This window comes from Hypanus sabinus, chromosome 21 (genome assembly GCF_030144855.1).
Source record: "Hypanus sabinus isolate sHypSab1 chromosome 21, sHypSab1.hap1, whole genome shotgun sequence".
Classification (NCBI taxonomy): Eukaryota; Metazoa; Chordata; class Chondrichthyes; order Myliobatiformes; family Dasyatidae; genus Hypanus; species Hypanus sabinus.
In genome coordinates, this window is record NC_082726.1 from 31,664,750 (window position 1) to 31,677,163 (window position 12,414).

A 12,414-nucleotide genomic window follows, 5' to 3' on the forward strand; every position below is an offset into this window, starting at 1 on the left:
GGTGCAGGATGAGCGTGTGTCTGTGATTTGTGGAGTGATGAGGTGAGGGAGGTAGGGTGCAGTGTGTGCTGGGTGGCAGCAGGGTGTTAAGAAATCTAACAGCCTAGTGGAAGAAGCTGATACCCAGCCTGACAGTTCTGCTTCTTAAGCTGTGTTACCTTCTGCCAGACGGCAGGCGGTCAAAGAGATTGAGAGGAGGATGGGAGGGGCCTGTGACGATGCTGCTTCTGAGGTGGGGGAGGCCTGCTGTAATATTATACCTGCGTCTGAACTCAGTGGGATTGATCGAGACAAGGATGAGCTCTACAACTGAGAGCACTGCAGGGAAATCGTCAGAATCAGCAATATCTGAGACTAATTGTACAGCAGGCTTCTTTTCTGCTGTTTGATAACTTCAGTGAATATTTAGACATAATTATTTTTGTCAAGTTCCATCTGAGATGGCATGGCGCTGTTAGGCTAGCACTGGTGGAAGAGGGAAAAACGATCTTAACTGGTGATTTGTGCTCTCTGAAGATTCTATATTGACCTCTAAATGTAGAAAAAAGATCTCCCAATAGGAGATGAAGTGTCGGTAATGTGCACATTAAAGTCAGGCTGATTTATTTATGAGGATGCACAGCTGAGGGGAATCTGGTGAAATTTGATGTTCCCGTTTAACAAACGTGAAACACTATATCCCATCAGATGGTTGGGTGTGATGCAAGATTTGATTATTCATCTTTTGGGGTTTGAATGTGACGCTAGCTTCTGTCACAGGGGAGCTAGAAGAGTAAATGACTTGTGATGTGGGAGTAAGTAAATTGGGACATGGGCATCCCCACTAGGATAATGTTTGTATATTGTTCATGATCAATTCTTTGATTTAAAATCAAACCTAATTGGATTGCTTGGTGAGAGGATTGTCAGCCAATTTGATAATCGTAGACAGCAAGGCAAGCACACCATAGAGCCTAGGAGATCACTTGAGTTTATTTCTTCTTTTTAACTTGGCAGATATTTCACATTGGAGAGGTTGTTAAACTTTGATTTAAGATTTATCTGCCAAGGAGGCAAGAACACTAATCGCTGACCTTTCCATGTCTCTAGGCACATTCAGACAACACAACCCAAGAATGGGAATTAAAAGAAAGAAAAATATTTATATTGTTTGTTGTAGGGTTGTTCACTGAGATTGGAGATTAGGTCGCAAACATTTCCTCACCAGTCGCGGTGATATCATCAGTGCGCAGTTGAGTGTTGTTTCTGCCGAGTGCTCCGTGTTTTATATTGGTCCAACATGATGTTCTGATTGGTCTTCTGTTGAGAACCAAGCTTCTAAGAATTCTCTTGATTTCTTGTTTTGTGCTACTGTCCTGACGAAGGGTCTTGGCCCGAAACGTCGACATCGCATCTCCCTATAGATGCTGCCTAGCCTGCTGTGTTCTACCAGCATTCTGTGTGTGTTGTTGCCTGGGTTATTGTAGTTTCCCAGACAAAATTCCGTCCTTCTTCATCTTCATGTACTGAGATGTGTGACAGAGGATTGTGTATTCTTAAGTCTTGCTGATGTTCACCACATAGATAATTTTCTCCCTGTCTATCCTACATAGTGTTTGAGGCAGTCTCCATATTGGATTTTGTATATTGCGTTTGTTCTCTCTCGTGGACTGTTGGATCCTTGGGTCTCGAGAGGTGTCTCGATGGCTGTGCTGTGTTTTTGTGCTACCATTAGTCAGTGTGGTTGGAGCAGTTTTGCCGACATTTCAGAAATTATCTTGATGTATGGTCGGGTTAGCCTCTTTCTTGTCTTTTAACTCCTAATGAATTCTATTAACAAGCATTTTGATCTGGACGCAATTTACAAACCTGCATGCCTGCAGAGTGGGGGCTGAGGGGTGTGTCACAGGCTCTTTAGGGACCGACGCTCACAACGACTGATACAGGCCAATGAAGTCCAATCAGCTATCCAGTTGGCCGGGACCCAGTGGATCAATAGCCAACCAATCAGAACAACAAGTCAGACCAATATAAACGCAAGCACTCGGCAGAAACGACTCTCAGTCGCACACTGATGATGGCACGTCGACTGATGACGAAACGCTTGCAACCTAACTTCCAGGCTTGGCAAACCACCCTAAAGGAACCAACTTGAGCTACCAATTCTTCTTTCATTTCAAATGTTTATATTGCTTTTTTTCATTTAGTTGACATCCACCTGTCTGGAAGGACAATGGGTACTGATGATCATCATCACAAGCAGGTGGTATGCAGATCCTGAGATGCCCAGTCATCAAGATCTCCCTCTTGACCTCAACAGTGTAGCCAAAGGAAAGGTTATGAAGTAATACATTTGGCACCAGCTTGGCTGCAGGAGCTGCTAGAAGGATTTTCAATGATCTCCAGCTGCCTTAGGGGCTCCACTCCAGATTTGCTGTCTGGGTTTACTCCCATTGCCTTCATTTATCCCGAAACTGCCCACAAGGCAGTGGGGCTATTTACCCCTAGCTGGGGATTTGGTTCACAAGCACCAGGGCGTGTCCACACACCAGTGGGCTGTGTTCTATGTGTGTAGAGGCCAGACCTCCTCCCTGTCCTCTGTAGTTCAGCCTGAGTCTGAAAGGAATTCAGTTTCCATGTGTCCCCAACAAGGAGGCACTATATGAGGCTTGCTGTTGGAGAAGCTATGTATGTACAGGAAGGGAGAGACTTGCACATTCAGCTCTCCTTTTTGCAAAACTGCTAGCCAACAGTGGAAGCTGAAAGTGAGAGTGACTAACACCACCCACTCCAAACCCACACACTCCATAACTACACTAGACACATCACCACAACCATTTTGTCACCTTATATTCATTCATATATTCAGTACTTAGTAGTTGGTAAAATAGACACCAGCACATTTGAAATCCATAGCACATTGACTACAAAGAAATATAATTGGCTGAAAGATCAGAAAGTCAAGATGAATATTTGTTTTTCACAGTGAAACAAGTGTGCAAGTGTCTATGTGCTTCATTTTTTGAGCAGGACACGTATGCAATGTTGTTTTTCGAAGTCTGAAAGAAATGTAACCATTGAAGAGGATTGTAACAGATTTAGGATTGACACGAATATAATGGGCATATATGTTGAATCAGAATCAAGTTTATTAGCACTGACATATGTCATGAAATTTGTTGTTTTGCGGCAACAGTAGAGTGTGAGACACAAAAGTTGACTATAAGTTACAATACAAAATATGTAAAAGGATAAATAAGTAGTGCAGAAAGAGAGCAAAATGGTGAGGTGGTGTTCATGGGTTATGGACCATTCAGATATCTGTTAGAAGGGAAGAAGTAGTTCTTAAAACATTAAGTATGCATCTTCAGAGTCCTGTACCTCCTCTCCGATGGTAGCAATGAGAAGTGTGCATTTCCTTGGTAGTGGTGGGGTCCTAGATGATGGACGCTGCCTTTTAGAGGCGTTGCCTTTTGGAGATTTCCTCGATCGTGGGGGCAGTTAGTGCCAATGATGGAGCTGGCTGAGTTTACAACTCTCTGACGATCCTGTAATTGATAACTCCATACCAGACGGTGATGCAACCAGTCAGAATGCTCTCCACGGTACATCTGTAGAAGTTTACTGTGCCAAACCTCCACAAACTCCTGATGAAATGTAGCTGCTGGCATGCCTTATTTGTAATTGCATCAATATGTTGGACCCAGGAAAGACCTTCTGAGATGTTGACTCCCAGGAACTTGAAACTGTTTGTCTTTTCTGCTGCTGATCCCTGCTGAAGGAAAAACAGCAACAAAAACATGGCAATTATTTTATTCTGGTTGGAAGAGTCAGAGAGTCTTTGTAATTTTAATGGAGTGCAGGAGCAGAGTGTATACTCAAATGCTGAAAGGTTGAAAGTTTATTATCAGATGGTTGATATCAGTAAAAACACATTATATGATTAGCAGAATATAATGTAAAAACAAGGAAGTTCTGTTTATCCTTCAGAAATTACTGTTGCTTTGCATCCATTCCAGACCTCTCATAATAGAAATGAGTCAAATTTGAAGATGGATTAAGGGTTGTGTGTTGCAGTGGGAAGTGGGATTTGATTGGATGGGGAGTGACAGTATTTTTTTCAGTTATTCAGTTAGAGGTTGTGGATATGCCAGCATTTACTCTATTACCCTGTGATGCACCGTCAATAACTCACACTGAGACGTAAGGCGAGATATCGGCTTTTATTGACTAGAAGAAGGAACCAGGAGTGAGTGTCTATCATACTATGTCCTGGAGACTGAGGCCGAGCGTCAGGCCTCAGATCGCCTTTATACAGGGGCCTGTGGGAGGAGCCACAGGAGCAGTCAGCAGGGGGCGTGTCCAGACAGGCACATAGTTCACCACACCCTGATTGTCTCTAAACAGAAGAGGTAATGAGAGAGAGTGGACTATGTGAGTGGTTCGGGAGTCACATGTAGACCAGGCGTTGTAGTCCGAAGATTTCTTCCCCTCAACCAGTGGGGATTTTCCAACAATCTGGTGATTTCATGTTACCATTTCTGAGAGTAGCCTTAATTCCAGTTTTGTTTACCCACTTCCAATTCAGTTTCCTAGCTACCAATGTGGGATGTGAATTTGTGAGATTCCTAATTTGGTGACTTTATATTGCCATAACTGTTAAAGCATCAAAGTTTATGAAGAAGTCCAGTAGAGTATTAAAATTTGGAGTAGATGAGAAAGAATAGCTTCCAGTTTCATGGGCAAGAAATCAAAATCATGGGTATCAGATGCCTGACAGAAAGCCTTTACTGAACTGAGGAGAGATCTTACCCAGTGAATCAATGTGACCTGGAATGCACATGCACATGGTGGAAGCAGATTAATGACAGATTGGATCAATAACTGAGGGAGAATGTTTTACTTGTATTTATTTTGTAATATTTTAATCACCCCAATATAGGAATAATAGAAAGTTTCTGGAGAGGGTGCAGAAGAAATTTATCAGAATGCTGTCTGTCATGGAAAGCAAGTGCTATAAGGAGAGATTGGAAAAAACTGGAGTTCTCTCTGGAGCATCAGATGCTGAGGAGAGACCAGTCAGAAGCTTGTAAAATTCTGAGTGACATAGATGGAGTAGGCAGTATCTTTATCCCAGTGTCAAAATCTCTTGTATTAGAGTGAATGCATTTGAAATAAGTGTGGGAAAGTTCAAAGAAGCCTTGTGGAGGCATGTTTTATTTTACATAGAGTGGTTGGTGCCAGGAAAGCACTGCCAGGGATGGTAGTGGAGGCAGATATGACAAAGACATTTAAGAGGCTCGTAGATGGCCAAGCAATGTGCAGAAAATGGAGGGATGAGGACCATGTGTAGGCAAAAGGGATTAATGTCATTACTTTAATTAGTTCAGCACAATATGTGGGCTGAAGGGCCTGTTCCTGTCCTGTCCTGTTCTAGGTACTATTTTTAATAATATAAGAAGGCCATTCAGCCCATTGTATTGATGCCATCCTCTGATCACTTCTTAAGTCCCATTGCCCTAAGTAAATAATGTTGAGCAACCAGGATTCAATTTTGACTGTCCGTATGGAGTTTGCATGTTCTGTCTCTGACCACGGAAGTTTCCTCCCTGTGCTCCTGCTTTCCCCCACATCCCAAACATAGCAGGAGTGTAAATTTGCTGCTGTAAATTAATCCTTAGTATATACAGGAGGATCAGAGTGGCACAAATGGACATCTGCGAGAGGTTCAAGGGAAATAAAATGGGTGGTAGACTTTGTGCTTCAGAGCTGGGATTCCAAGCGTTAATTTTTAATTTGAAGTGAACTCACTGAGTCATCCAGAAATGGATTAACACAATCTGAAAATGTTGGCTGCGATTTACATTGGTGCCTGGTATCTGCTCCTTAAATAGTGTCACGCTAATGTCCCCTGTAATGTATACCCATCTGCTCGTGCCATCAGTGGCCTGTCTTTGAAGGCTGAGCCTGTTACTGGGCTGTAAAGGGTAGTCTAGATAATCAGTTGTATGTTCCTCACCCATTTGCCAATAAATTGTTGTACTAATCTTTGTGCAGATTACATGCCCTTTCCATAATGAGCTTGGGTCTCCTTGGACTCTGAAACAGAAGCACTCTTCAATTGTTATTGTCATTTCAGCCCACAAGGCCATCGTGGTTGTAAAATGCTGAAAAGTAGATCAAAAAGCAAACAATGTTGCTGAAGAAAAACATTTGCTTCTAATGTTAAGCATTGAGATGCACAGGATCCATGGTAAATTGGCCATTTGGATTCAGAATAGAAAATAAAGTGTGACAGTGCTGAGAGGAGTTATTCTGATGGGTGGGGGGGGGGGGGAAGGTGAGCTGGTCTGTGACTTGTATTCCATAGTGATCACCACTGCTTCTTGTTATATGAATAAATCACTTGAATGAAAACATAGAAAGGTGGGTTTGTAAGTTCAAAGGTGTTGCAAAGGTTGGTGGTGTGGATTGTGTAGAAAATTGCCAAAAGGATGCAGCACAATATAGATAAATTGGGTGGAGAAATGTTCCAGCCACATATGAGGTGTTGTGTATGGCATACCTGCCTTTATTAGTCAAGGCAATGAATTCAAGAGTCAATAACTTATGGCTTTATAAACCTCTGATTAGGTGGCATCTGGAGTATTGCATTCAGCTCTGGTTGCCCCATAACAAGGGGAGAATGTGGAGGCTTTGGAGAGAGTGCAGAAGAGGTTTACCAGGATGCTGCCAGGATTAGAGGACATTTGCTATAAGGAGAGGTTGGATAAACTTTGGTTGCTTTCACTGAAATGGTGGAGGTTTGGGGGAAATGTGATAGATGTCCATGTGGCTATGAAAGGCATACATAGAGTTGACAACTGGTATCTTTTTCCCCAGGGTTGAAATGCCTAATACTAAAGGGCATGCATTTAAAGTGCGAAGGGATCAGTAGAAAGGAAATGTGTGGGACAAGTTAGTTATAGAGCGAGTGGTGGGTGCCTGGAATGTGCTGCCAGGGGTGCTAATGGAGCCAGATACAGTAAGTGGTGTTTGGAAGACTGTTAGATAGGCACATAGATATGCAGAGAATGGAGGGGTACAGACATTGTGTTGGTAGAAGGGATGAGTTGGCCATTTAATTATGGTTAATGGATTTGGCACAACTTTGTAGCTAAAGAACCTGTTCCTGAGGTACGTTAACACCATTTATATCCTTTAGATGTTCCAAAATTGCCTGCCTTTCCAATTTGTAACTGTGTCAATTGGGCACAACAAGATCCCAGAGAAATGCAGCAATCACTGGGTGACTCAAGTTTTGGTACTGGCTTTGGCTCCCAGTTGCCTAGGAGCCTAGAGAGAAACCCACTTCTTCATTTGGAAAGAGTGCCAGGAAATCACTTGAGTAGGGAAAGGGGACCCTAGTTAAGTCATCTAAAAATGAATGTCCCTGGTCAGTGTTGCACCAGACTGCCTCTTGCTCTGGTCTAACTCAATGGTAAGACAGCCATGAAAAGCCAGTGATTATTACAGGTAGGTCTCCTTGTATATGTGAGCATGGATTTCTTTAGTTTTGTGGTAAGTCCTGACAGTGCGGGTTTCTGTATCTGTGCTCACTTCCCTTGCTCTGCGTGATTGCCTGTGATCCCACTGTCACAGTGAAGGGCCTCAAGTCCATAGGCAGCAAGTCATGTGCACACAGTGTATTGGTTCAGGTTTAAAGCTGGAGCTCCAGTGATAATTTGTTAAGACCATAAAACACAGGAGCAGAATTAGGCCATTCAGCCCATCAAGTCTGCTCTGCCGTTTCATCATAGCTGATCCCAGACCCCACTCAATCCATACATCTGCTTTCTCACCATGTCCTTTGATGCCCTGACCAATCAGGAAACTATCAACTTCCACCTTAAATACACTCACAGACTTGACCTCCACTCCAGTCTGTGGCAGAGCATTCCACAGATTCACTACTCTCTGGCCAAAAATATTCCTCCTTACCTCTGTTCTAAAAAGTCGCCCCTCCAACACCCTGGATCCTTTAAATGTAGAGCTTTAACCGGGAGCCTGTAATGCAGAAGATACAATAGATGGTGTTGCATGTTATTCCAAGGTTTTTAATTACTGGAGTGTGGTTAAAGAAAACCACAGCCATGCCCATTAGTTCCATAAAAATACCACTGACAAGTGATTATTCAATATGAATTTGTAGCTGGGAAAATTCCCTGCAAAGTAACAAAAATAGGAAGTGGCAATTTAAATTACTGCGCAGGAGGCCAATTTATAACATTGCCAGAATATGTGTTTATAAATTTATAGCACAGGATTTTAACATTCAGTACCAGAAGGCATCTCTAAGGTTACCAACCTGTGGGATAGCTAAAGGGAAAGCTCGCAGCTCACTGTGAGCCCTGGCTCACTGATCTTTGAATCAGATCATAGCTTGGGTCCCAGAACATGAACAGAATGATCTTGGCTGACACTCCAGCACTGGACCGAGGGAGTGTCATTCCTACAGCCATCAGTTCAGGCATTACACTGAGGCTTCTCCTGTGTCAATAGCTGGGCTTTCCACAGTCTGTCTCTCAGCTAACTCCACAGACAGCACCTGACCCGAAATTGTTTGTGGGGTCTGGCTGTGTACCATATAGCTGTTGTGTTTTCTGCAGCCCAGTTTTGAGTGGCAGGCACTATGTAACTGCAGAGAGAGGATGCCCTGGCAACAGGCTGTCCAACCAGCATGGGAGGTTATGGAGTGACCAGCTGATGTTTCAGGTGAATAAGTGCTATTTGAGGAAATAATCACTTTTATCCTTGGACCTCAGCTTGTTTAATATAGGAACATTTTAGGAAAATGTCAGGGCTTTGAAGATGGTACAGAACATGTTTGCTGGAGTGTATTTTTTTAAGAGGTACAGTAAGGTAACAGGTTCTTGTGCCCCAATGAGCCTGCGCTTCCCAATTACACCCATGTGACCAATTAACCTATTAACCTGTGCATCTTTGGACTGTGGGAAGAAACCAGAGCACCTGGAGGAAACCCATGCAGCCATGGGGAGAAGGTACAAACTCCTTGCAGATAGTGGTGGGAATTGAACTTGGGTACCTGGTGTTCCTACCACAAGTGGTACCAAGCTTTGGAGCTTCAGTCCTTTGGAGTGACTGGAGAAGCTGGGACTGACCTCATTTCGAATATAGAAAGGTGACGGTGATTTCAAAGGGACACTAAATTATGGAGAGTTTTGCTGAGTCAAAAGTTATTTGATTGGGAGGTCAATAACCCAAGGATACAGATTTAAGGTATTGCATAAATGCTTAGAGAGGAGATGAGAGTTTTGTCTGCAGTAAGTTATTACAATCAGGAATGCACTACATTAAAAAGCACGAGGTGAAATCATTGACATAAATATTTGAAAAAAAATTATCAACATGGGGTTTTAAAAAAAAGGGGAAAAGAACTAATTAGAGAGCTCTTTCCCAGAACTGGAGCAGGGGTGAGGGGCCAGGCAACCTCCATTGATTCTAAAGGTGGCAATTCAGGATCAGAATCAGGATTAATATCATCGGCAAACTGTATGTCATGACATTTGTTGCTTTGCAACAGTGTGATAAAAACAAATTACAATAAGAAATATATAAATATAATTTAAATGATTCCTTACTCCTTTGACTGTGGTGATGCATGACTTCAAGTCTTTCATAAAACTTCAGTTCCGAAAGCTATTTGGTTATTTTTATTGCTTACATGATTCTTTTCTCCCTGCACACTGAATGTTTGACGATCTTTTTTTTGAAAATGTGCTCTTTCGGGGTTTCTGTGTTTTGTGGCTGCCTGTAACTAGACTAGTCTCAAGGTTGTACAATGTATACGTACTTTGATATTAAATGTACTTTGAACTTTCAAAGCAATGTATCTGTACGAGACCTAGTGATGCCACTTGGGAGTTTGGCATTTCTACCTCGGCTAGTGTTTATCACATCAATAAAACACTTAATGTGGTTATTCATCACAGCTGAGCACAAGTTATTTGCTATGATGAATTACTAGCTTCTTATATTATGACAGTGAATCTATGTCTTAAAAAGCACGAGTTGGCTGTAGAGTACACAGCAGAGTGTGAGAGGCCTGGTAGAAAATTACACTGCCCTACACCATCATACAGGGTTACAGATTTTTATTGATACACTGTAGAAAGCATTCTATCTGGATGCATGATGACTTTTTACTGCAACTGTTTTGCAGGTGAGTGCTAGAAACTACAGAGAGTTCAGCACATCCTGGTAACCAGTCTCCCCTCCATGGTTCAGGCATTGATTGAGTGGATAGTCAGAGGCTTTTTCCCAGGGCTGAAATGGCTAGCATGAGAGGGCATAGTTTTGGGGTGTTTGGAAGTAGGAACAGAGGAGATGTCAGGGGTAAGTTTCTTATGCAGAGAGTGGTGAGTGCGTGGAATGGGCTGCAGGGTCTTTTAAGAGATTTCTGGATGGATACATGGAGCTTAGAAAAATAGAGGGCTATGGGTAACCCTAGGTAATTTCTAAGGTAAAGACATGTTCAGCACAGCTTTGTGGGATGAAAGCCCTGTATTGTGCTGTAGGTTTTCTATATTTCAATGTCTCTGTCTGCACCTCTCACTGCCTCAGAAAAGCAACCAGCGCAAAGACACCACCTGCCCCCACACTCTCTCCCTTCTCCCCTTGTGCAGAAGATGCCAGATCCTGAAAGCACGAGCCAGCAAACTTAATGACAGTTTTGACCCTGCTGCTTTCAGAATATTGAATGGTTCCCTTGTGTGATGTGATGGATACCAATGTTAATATCAATTCCTTTGGAAGGTTTTCTTGAAGATCAGGTCAGCCAAAGCAAACTAAAAAAACTAACTGCACAATCCCTGTTTCTGTTCCGTCCATATCAAAGGCGAGTTTATTGTTGAGTTTATTGACATATTCTCAAGTACGTGTATGATCAGATGCAATGAAAAACATACTCTCAGTGGTCACCTTGTTAAGTACACCTGTACACTTGCTCGGTAATGCAAATATAAAATCAGCCAATCATGTGGCAGCAACTCAATGCATAAAAGCATGCAGACATGGTCAAAAGGTTCAATTGTTGTTCAGACCAAACATCAGCATGGGGAAGAAATGTGAACTAAGTGACTTTGACCACAGTATGGTTGTGGTGCCCGATGGGGTGGTTTGAGTATCTCAGAAACTGCTGATCTCCTGGGATTTTCATGCTCAGCAATTTACAGAATTTACAGGGAATGGTGCAAAAAACAAACAGAAAAATAAAAACAGCCGGTGAGTGGTTGTTCTATGTGTGAAAATGCCTTGTTAATGAGAGAGCTCAGACAGAAGTGGCCAGACTAGTTCAAGATGATAAGAAGACGTTACAACAGTGGTGTGTAGATGAGTTTCTCTGAACTTACGCCACATTGAACCATGAAGTGAGTGGATTACAGCAACAGAAGACCACAAGCATACGTTCAATGGCCACTTTATTAGGTTCAAAGTGAAATGGTCACTAAGTGTACTTGCAGCAGCATCCCTGGTACATAGCATCTCGCAAGCAGCATTTGCAAGAAAAACGATTAAACACATTTTTGTTACAAGAAAGAGCTTAATTAAAAGAAATAAAAAGTCTGAGTGCAAAATTAGGTTGGTAAGCTCTAGTGATTGGTTGAGCTGGTTGGTTCATAGTCTAAATGGTTGAAGAGAAATAACTGTTCTTGAACCAGATGGAGTGGGGCTTCATAAATGGAGTGTATTGTTGGTCTTGGAATTATGCTCCATTAGAAAATGGGAAATCCTCCCCACGATGGGTGGCATGTTCTAGGCCTGGAGCGATTCGTTCTGGCGAGGCCCAGGTCCTAATGTGAGGTACAGTATGCTGTTTGGACAATCTAAATGCCAGCCAAGATGGACTGGAAGGCTGGGTGTCAGGTGAGGATGGATCACTCTGGAGAGGTCAAGAATGGCTTCTCTGGTAGTGAAATCTAGTCCTGAAGCAATTTGCCACATCCTAATGCGAGGTTGGGACAATTTTAATGCAGGCCCAGATCATCTGGGGGTTCCTCTCCCTGCGACGCTAAGGCTGTGCTTCGTGTCCGCGAACTGTGCAGTGATCTGCCCTGCTGATATAATGAACTGAATACCAAGGCTTTGGGCCTAGTCTGGGCTGCTCTCGGGATTTAGATCTAAGGACTCAATTTGGTTCAGAATGCCATCGTTGTTCACTTCTATGGTGTGCATGATTGTGTTGTGTTTTTTTCCTTTCTCTGTGGGCACGGGGGTGGGGGTGGGATTGGTCTTATTTTTAATTGGGTTCTTTTGGGTTCCTTGCTTTGTGACTGCCTGTAAGCAAACAAATCTTAAAGTTGTAAAATTTATGCATTCTTTGATAATAAATGCACTTTGAATCTTTGATACACATCCCATAATGTTATAACACCA

General features: G+C 42.7%; 1 protein-coding gene across 25 annotated transcripts in view; it reads left to right on the forward strand.

The window, feature by feature from the left end:
* LOC132378921 (sorbin and SH3 domain-containing protein 1-like) overlaps positions 1-12,414 on the forward strand; it is a 242,548-nt gene that overhangs the window by 196,920 nt on the left and 33,214 nt on the right. The gene's annotated exons all lie outside the window — the stretch shown is intronic.